The following is a 9,872-nucleotide window of genomic DNA, read 5'->3' as shown; positions in this document are numbered from 1 at the left end:
TGTGTTTTCTTAAAAAAATATGTTTGAGAAGATGTTGTATTATTTAATCATAGGAAGGATATCATAGGTATATATGTACTTATTTGCCTTGTTCCTATTTTTCTACTGTTACTTTAATTTGGTAAAAACAGCTAAACGCAGTCAAAACAAAACAAGGAAATGTTAATAATTGTATTAATGAATTCAAAATAAATACCATGCATGCCTCGTTGGTTTAGTGGTTGCTAGTGCAACTGTTGCTGCTGTCTCGGGTTTGATTCCTGGGTCGAGCAAAGTATTTCTTAGGTTTTTTTTCGGTTTTTCGAAAATTTATCTGGAGTACAGAGTCTGGAATTATGCCCGGTATATACGGCAATATGCTGACTCCCTATTACGTGGGACTTATAAGTTATAACACAAACGGTGAAACGTGTGTGTACATTCTACAGTGGCATTACGTGCCATAATTTGCACCTCTGCCTTTCCCATCGGGGATAAAAAGCGTGAACCATTATAGTACCAAGAAAATCCTCTGTCAAATGTGTAGTCCTTTAATTGGCTCTGTTACGACACCCGGCACGGCACCCGTGGAAAGAGCAGGGTTGGTGACAAATGTACTTTGGTATTACAACTTTGGAACTGGTACTTTGCTACTAGTACCTACTTTGTGCATTGGCACTGGTACGTACGTACTGGTACTGATACATTGGCACTGGTACTGGTACTTTGGAATTGGTACTTTGGTACTGGCACTTTGCCGTAACTACACAGAATTAAAACCATATAAATAGCATGATAATAATTTAAATAAAACCTGATCAAATAATCGAACAGAGATCTAGGATCAGCAGTGCGCTTGTGGAGTGTGATCACGAGCCATTCCGACCTCCGTCAGCGGGTGGGCGCAGTAAATTAACGGACTCGGAGGATAGACGGCATAATTAGTTTCTCGACGTGATACTATTCTCAAACTACTTTTAAACACCTACGTACCAATTTGATAGATTGATGTCGGTTAAATTAAGAATTTGTTGCTTTTTATAACATTACATAATGACATAGAGTGGGTGTGGGTATGTTTTATTTTATATTAGGTAATCATGATTATGATTTAAATGTAACAGCATCCACAATTTCTGAATTCATGCTAAGAATCTCCGACAATTGAAAATACTTATTAATAATTCCCAACCGTCTCGAACTAGAGTTAGTAGTCACTTATAATAACCTCTTCCTACCCCTTCACGGAGTTAAAGGGGATGTTATACATAGAAAATATTTCCAACAATATTTTTTTATTTAAATAAATTAATAAATATATTTTTCCCATCGAAACTGATGGTGTAGTACCCTGTTGATATCCTGCTACGCCGTAGTAATTTCGCTACGACAGCTACGAGCGAAACGAGTTATCGTACACGGTTTAAAAAGTCGTGTTTTTTTACATGGATTTAAGCTCACAACCACGTCAAGTGTGACCTTGAAAGTTCTGTATTCCGTAAGTAGTAAGGGTGACTTTCGTAGTCAAACTACTAAAGGCTTAATGTCGTAACTTTTCCAGTTCAAATGTGCTTTGTAATTTCTGACTTACTCGCTAATTAAGATAAACAGAAATAGATGAATCCTTTACCAACCATATCCCTTTATATTGCATAAATTCAGTTTAACAGTTTCCTCTATCTGTAAAGAGGTTGTTTACGTTCCAGCCGGCTTTTAAATCCGCACGATGTCCATTGCAATTCATGTCAAGCGACGTGAATAAAAGCTGACAATATCTCAGAGAACTTTAGCCGACGTTCATTGGAATGCTCCGCAGCGCGTACCGTATCTATACGAGAGAATAATCTCGTTTTCTGCGGCTTTTAACGAAAGCCCGATACGGAGTCGCAGAGCAAAACAAATAGCGGGTAGCTGTGCACATGCGCCGGGAGCACGCACGCACGCGCTTCCGAGCGTCGCGGCAGTCGCGCGCCGCCCGTCGCCGCGTCCGCACTCCGTGCGAACTGTGTCTACCGCGCTCCCACCACGCGCTAAATGGCGCCCAAACCGGGACCTCACTCTCGCGGGTAAGTTCCTTACAACATCACTTCTTTCTATAATGGAAATAGTATTCGTCCTTGAGATGACAAGTGGTCCATGACGCAGCATCCGCGAGGATCTCTGAGGGCGTGGTAGGGCATCGACTGGGGAGGGGGCACGGAGTCGGCGTGTTGGCGATAGCGCGCCGCCTGATAACGTTGCAGCCCTCCCACTGTCAACAAACCCTTACATTATATAAAACATTGGACATTTATAAATGACCGTAAAAACGAGTGGTAGCGGAGAGTCATCTCGAAGACGTGTATCTATTGATTTTCGCTTCGCGTTCCGGAGACTCTGCGGCTGTAGTTGCCTGAGACACAATTAGATATATTGTCGCAACCTCTTTAACATTCTACTGCGGAACTTATCGTTTAACAAGTGAATTAGCGGCTCTTGTCACCGCCACTTCCGAGATACACAGCGGCTTCGAACAATTACTCATGTCAACGTGCTCTTAGCGGATACGTCCCATACTGCCGAATTAGCGAATTACACTTTCCAAGCACGTACCGAATCTTTAGTGGATAATGCTGCATAATACCTCATGTAAACAGTAATTTACATAAGCTTGAGCTTCCTGCGGGGAGTGATGACATAGATACGAGGATGTATGATTAGTTGTGGATTTCCTAGAATGTTAATGTTTTAGCGAGTAATTCTTTGGTCATAGCGATATTTCTGCGCAGAATATGTCTGTGTGCTTACTCATAGAAGTCTGTTGAGTCGACGAAGTGTGATTTTATTGGTTCGAGTGCCTTTTTACGCTATATTTACAAGAAATATAAAATAAACATAAGAGGAAATACATGTAGCAATACTAGAATTGTTGTAGTTTATAGATTTAAGTAAGCACCACGTTTACCGTCAATACTTGTGAATTGGGATGAGGACCAGATGAAGATGATATATGTCAATTTATTCGGTCTATAAAAGTAACTAATGGTTATTTATGGCATCCTAAAGTGGGACATGTTGCCTTAGAGGTTAAAGTACACTTTAGTATACAAAGTTTCTGATCTGAACCTTGAACATTAAGCATTAAGAATTGGTAGTATGTAGTCTACATAAGAGATATGTATTGGAATTTAAAGTATGATTTTGGTATTTAGTAGTTTAAATAATTCTTATTCTTATTAATTCTTATTTCTTAATTCTTATTGCAAAAAAGCTTCATTAAACAAAAAAGCTTGCAAAGAAAACATATTCAATTATTCAAATTCTCTTGATCATGAACTCGATAAAAAATAACGCGAAACCTTTTTTTTTTAAAAGCATCTTCAAAGTAGGTATATAGCTACCAGCTAGAGATATGAAAACGGACACGAATTCAAGAACAAATTCAACGAACATTCTGGTTTCATAAAGAAATTCTTAGGATTGTTTGCTAGAAGTTATCTATATAATTCGGAGCTCGCGACGTAGTCTAGAGAAGTCGAGGAGTTATGTAGAAGGTACGAAGGTATATAGGTACAAGTATATAATGTTATATACAAGTATATGCGAAGGTACTGGAGGTGAGCTTAGTGAAGGAATTCGGAACGTTTGTATGTAAGTGCAATGTTGGATCACCGTCAAAGGCATGCCGCGTATTTCCAACTATCAGCTCGTACGGTGTAGCTTTGTACATTATTTACTGTTTGATAATGGTATTTTGAAGCCTTGCTGTTTATATTTGGACATGTATGTGGATATAACATATATTATCGTTTATGAGATGTATTTAAACTTATTAATCACTAGTTATGTTGTAATTAGGTAAAATAGAAACGTGTAATTTGACCGTTTATTGTACACTAGCTTCTGCCAGCTGCTTCGCTCACGTTTCCGTGAGATAAAAAGTTTCCTATGACCTATCACCTATCAGCTCATAGCCTGTCTGTATACTTAGTTTCATCAAAATCCGTTCAGTAGTTTCAGCGTGTTTGATCCAAACAAACAAACTTTCACATGGAAACAAATCCTTTCCAAGATATATCACTGCGTGACGTCACTTCTAGGTACATTTTACACGAAGAAATGACGTATTTGCCCTCTCCTAAACTTTGATTCGTTTTATCTAGGTATTGTTATCTTACATAACAAAATAAAAAAATACGTACCCAATATCTTCATTATCTAACTGACAGACTAATTAGATTTTTAATTATCATACCCCGTCATCATCCCCATTAAAATTGTATTTTTTTTGCAAACCTACTGAACTTTTCTAAGAAAACTTTCCTATACATATTTTAAAAAGCTATTGTAATCTTACAACGAAACAAAAATGATTAGATCTGATATTTTTCAAGGAAATGGTGGAAGAAATAGTACGGTCCGCAGTTTTCGCAAGTTATGTTATTGCCCCCATGTAATATAGAGCGAGGCTACTGCCACTGCCATACACCGGGCACTATTCCAAACTTTGTGCTAAAACCTCATTAATATTTCCGGGTCTACATTCGTGGTGAGGATTTGCTGCAATCTTTAGATTTAGTTCGTGGTTGGTGGTTTAGATTTGATTTATAGATGACTACGGTCTGTTTCACAATGGTGTAAGCTTGACTAGTCATTAATTTATATCGAAGTTAAACGTTATTCAATAATTATACGCTTATAATTCACAATTGCATTTTTTTTATTTTTTCTATACTGCTCCAAACTAGGATATTTTCCTGTATCGTGGGTGCATTTACAAACATATCTGTTTATATACACCTGACACTCAGACCCGAAACATCAATTTGTGGACCACACAAAGGTTTGCTTCGTGCGGGAATCGAACCCACTATACTTTGCGCGGCAGCCGGTTGCCCCGTCACCGCGCCAACCAGCAACCAGCGTGCGGTCAGCAAAAATATACCTAGCTACTTTTATCTATCCAAAAAATATTATTAATACATATTCCGAAAAAAATAAACAGATACACGCCACACTGTACACAATCACGTCCCAAGAGAAAAAAAAAACACGTAGGTAGATAATATCGTAATATACAAAAAGCATTCAGTTCAATATAAACCGTCAAAGGTTAATCACAGAATAGATATCCGTACAGCCACAATGTGGCCACGTTATCAAGGACGGTCCCGCGGGGGCAGTACGTAGCGATTTCTTCTCCATTTATATGATAATTCGCGGCCAACGCCGGGGCGCAGGCCTTGTCTCTCCGATATTAAATGGACTGTGGCTCGAAGAAACGGCATTGGCCGAGATATCCCAGGAATGTTGTATACGTACCTACCGATATTGTTTATGAGACGTCGATTGGAGCGATATTGGATGAAAATTCGAATTGAGTTTTGATTCTTTTATTTTGAAATGTTATTTTTAGAAAACTTAATAATACTGGTATTGAATACGTGTTTTATTGTTTTGTCAAACATTGATACGAGTTTGTGAGGGCATGATGGCATTTTTTTATTGGGACAAGCCCGCCATAACCTCCATTACCGCTGCAAGTCCTGTGAGCCAGGATCTACAGTAGATACAAACATGAAAACACTGGAACACTGAAGTTCGCGTTCCAGGGAAATGAATGACTGTCTTGGATCCCGTAACGAAACAAATCAGAATTTGTTATTAGAGGAGAAGAAAAAGAAGGGCATGATGGCATTTTTAATTTCCCTGATTAAGACTTTGACTGTCAAAAAAAATCTGTAGGAGGCAAATCCTCCGCTAGCGCCGGTCATTTTTACCACCCATGGAATTTAATGTGCCAATAATTTCCTGTTATTTGTCGAATGTCGAATGAAACCTAAAAAAAGTGGCCGTAGATGCCTCCTATAATAAAGTTTGCCACTGCATAAAAGGAACCTTTTCAGGTCTAGTTTTTCAAATGAATAAACTTCTGTGAATCTTCTATCTTTTTCCTAGAACAGCAAACAAGTCTTGGCACACGAGCTCGAGAAATAAAATGAAAAATCTTGGTTTGTTACCAAAGGAATAAGAATGTCATGATCAAAGAGTATTATTCTTACGTCCTACGGTCACTACATTCCTAGTATTTCAGACAGTACGTATCTACATGAAAAATTGTTTTTGTACATGTTTTTTGCGGTCTACAATAGGGAAGATTACTAATCCATCTTGCAGATGGGTCAAACACAAAAAGTGAACATTACAAAATATTTATAATAAAACTTCACTATTTTTTACAAAATGTTGTATTTATTTAAAGTTCCATATTAGTATTCTTACAATAATATCACTAGAGATCAGTCTTGGATATTTTAGGAAAAAAACACGTTTTTTGTTTTTTTATGTCTACAGAAGAGATTGTGTTTTCCACAGAAGGGAACAAAATGTGACTTTATTATAATCATATTAATAAGGTCAAGAATAGAAAAAATTAAAAATACGTACGAAAAAAAACGACGTATCCTAATGTGTAGTAAAATATGTTTCAATAATAGGAAAACATGATTAAGTATACAGAATATTAAAAAATGTTTTCCTCATCAGAATCGTCCGACATGAAATTCGTCGGCCGTTTTCTCTGTGGTGAATCTTCAGAAGCTTTAGAGTCGTCTGAATAGATTCTTTTCTTCTGGGGTTTATTCATCTGGCTAAATATTTCGATAGAAAGATCTGGTGTCAGTCTATCGGAAAGTCCTGGTGAATTTGGCTCAGTCGAAGCGTCAGGTGTGGCTGGAGCCATTTCAAAATCACGCTCAGATAAGGAGCCTGATGATCCCGATCTTTCGAGGCAATCAGGTGACAAATTGTACGAGGATGAATCAGGAGTGCCTATCGTTCTAGATATGCTAGGCATTATTGAATCCCTAATATGGTTTATTTGGATTCGACCCATTTCATAATGTGGACATACTTGGTGATTGTATGTGGTGGTGACACACCAAACAACTTAATCGTCTCGCGTGGATAATTCCTGGGTTTTTGGCACTCCAACTAGGGATTCATTGATTCAATAAACTTCAATCCCCTTACAATTGTTTTCTAAGCATAACATTATCTCGTCCAAACTTGCCACATCATGGCCTCTTGCGACGTGGTTATCACAAGTTCTTTTTATGCAACCACCCACTCCATCAGGTGCACCTTTGCCGTGACCACGTTCGCTATAGTGCCAAATAATGGAATCTACGTTAAACTCTTTGCTTAGATACGTTGCAATAATAATAATACATTAGCATTTATATAATAAATTATTTAACTTCGGTATTAAAATCTTAAATAATATCAAACACAAAAAATATATATTTTCAAAACCTTATTAAATGATCTTAAAAATTCATCATCAGATTTTGAGCAATTAACCCACAGACAGACCCCAGACATTATACACGTATAATATGAATTAAGATGAACCTCTTATCTATAAATCAGCTAAAAGTGATTAACACAATTGTTTTTTTTTTCGAATATAGGTAGTCAAAGTTCTTGATTATTCACTTCTGTTGACATACCTCCCTCCTGTAGACACTACGTCTACAGTAAAGATGTCTACAGGAGAGACACATTTTTATAAATCAAAGATGGTAGCCTTCCATTAGAGGTTAGAATTTAAGCAATGTAATATTTGCAAACCGCGCCCACATATGCACTTACTATCTATGTTTTTATATATTTGCAAAGGTTACTTACTCAGGTATCCTAGTCACAGGAAAGACACACTGATCTCGACTGAAAAATTGTGTATTTGAATAATATTTTTGTTTTTCTTATCACACGCACTTTACGTAAAATTATAACCGAGCAAATGACAGAGAATGCAATGCTACCAACACAAGAGACAAAATAAAAACGATGCCTTCATCTTTAGCAAATTTAGGCTCATTTTATTTGTCTACAGAAGTAGACCCAAAATTTGTGAACATCATTTTTATGACGTTTAATTCAAAATTAAGGTTTATATATTTTTTTATTCGTTATGTTATGAATATTTGATAATATGACTGATGTAATAAAACGAATTAAAAGTATCAAAAGTATCTGTATATATTTTTAATTATCACTTGAACTCAACTACCTGCCATCCGAACAGTCTACAGAAGGGGATCTTTTCAGATTCAAAAGCGAGAAAAATGAAATAAATTTCGGTTAAGCTGATTTTTTTATGATCCAGAGAAAGATTTCCAGACGAAATAATTATTAAAGCGATTTTATGTTGATATGATATTTAAATAACGGTTTTAAGTTGTATGAACATTTTTTTTCCTCCTTTTGTGTTTGACCCAGATTCTTTTTAAATATTAGTCACGTATTTTATTCTTTTACGGAAACAAATAGAGCTGAATGAATTAGTATAGGATTATTGCGTGACGTCACTTCTAGGTACACTTTATACGTGGAAATGACGTATTTTTTCACTCTTCTAAACTTTGATTCGTTTTATGTAAGTGTTGTTATATGATATCTCAAAATAATTACCTAACTGACGGATTTATTAGATTTTAAACTTTCATACCCCATCATCATCCTTATTACGAAAATAGTATTTATTTATTTTTCCAACCATGCTCATACTTACCTCTACATATCTAATTCTACAATTATTAATTGCGTATTACATGTAAAACACAGCAATTGACGTTTATGCACTCAAAAGATATCATTATACTCTTTAACAATATGAATTTAACAAAACAAAATATGTATAAATATTTTAATGATTAAATCCTCAACGCCTTCAAAGCGATGATTACAATGCTTTTCACATGTTACACACACCTATAGCTTGGCCTATAGCATTTAGATTGCAAGGCACGGTGCGGTGTGGGCCGCCCAAGGAACAGCCGACGATAAGGCAGCGGGCGCACCACATTTCACGGGCCTCATGAATTACAAGCGCAACGTGATTTCACTTCGATAAGCCTCGCCGTACACATTGTACATTCATGTACGGTACATACCGTATATTGTTAACGTATCTAATCATGGTTTACTTTTATTATTGTAAGGGTTCCATCCTTAATGGCTATCAACTTAACTCACACATAGGATGTACGTCCGGAACTACGGACTACCTAAGGGGTTTACCAGGGTTCCAGCTCAAAAAAGCAGGAATAGGAACTAGGTGGTTTGTAATCAGTAAGAGTCTGACACTCTCTCGCCTCGCCCAAGGCGAGAGATGTCATTGGATGATTTTCCCCCCTTAAAAAGGGCTTCTACGTAAAGAAAATTAAACTTAAACGTAACTAAAAATGATACGGTTTTCATATAAATAACATTTCACACAGCTTTTTCAGTGATGCCTGGTTGTTTTTCCCGATGAGAATTGAGAAGGCATTTGTAACGGTCTTAAAAAAAACTTTCTGTGTATTCATATAAAAAAAAAAACTCAACACGGAATGAACGCAATATCTTTCACATAGCATTTGAAGTATTTTTGTGTCTGAAAAGGAAAATAAGTTTCAAAGAGTAAAAATGTTTCAAAGAGAAATAAGAAATATCTTGATTCGGCTGTTTCTATTGACGATTAAAGAATGACTCAACAATTTCCCTGTAACGTTATTTATTCGGAGTAAATATTTAGTATGTTGAGACGTGTTTTATTATTCATGTTAACGCATACGTCTATATGCAAACGCGTTTGTTTACTCTCATAAATAGCAAAGAATTATTTGAAATTTTAATAACATGGCGTCGGTCGGACATTTTGTAACGTGTACCGTTACCGACGGGGAGTGCAAGCTAAAATTTTAAACGCCACACGAAGATTAGATACCGGGAGATATTGCAGCTGTAAATTGTTTCCGAAAGGCCTTGAGTTTACAAGGTACGAGTATAATGAGGACAGACTAACAGCGTTTTTGGCGCAGTCCCACAGATAATAATCGAACTGGATAGAACCGAGGTATCTTAGTGGT

General features: G+C 36.6%; 1 protein-coding gene across 4 annotated transcripts in view; it reads left to right on the top strand.

Annotated features, from left to right (window-relative positions):
• Positions 1-1,949: 1,949 nt before the first annotated feature.
• The window catches only part of LOC118269732 (cubilin), a 98,094-nt gene continuing 90,171 nt past the window's right edge, over positions 1,950-9,872 (top strand). For all 4 annotated transcript variants that reach the window (XM_035584997.2, XM_035584996.2, XM_035584999.2 and 1 more), the window contains exon 1: positions 1,950-2,045. The gene's annotated coding sequence lies outside the window, so the exon portion shown is untranslated. The remainder of the gene's footprint in view (positions 2,046-9,872) is intronic.

Source organism: Spodoptera frugiperda, chromosome 30 (assembly GCF_023101765.2).
Source record: "Spodoptera frugiperda isolate SF20-4 chromosome 30, AGI-APGP_CSIRO_Sfru_2.0, whole genome shotgun sequence".
NCBI lineage: Eukaryota > Metazoa > Arthropoda > Insecta > Lepidoptera > Noctuidae > Spodoptera > Spodoptera frugiperda.
Note: the sequence above shows the minus strand (reverse complement) of the source record. Positions and strands in the feature narration are given on the sequence as shown.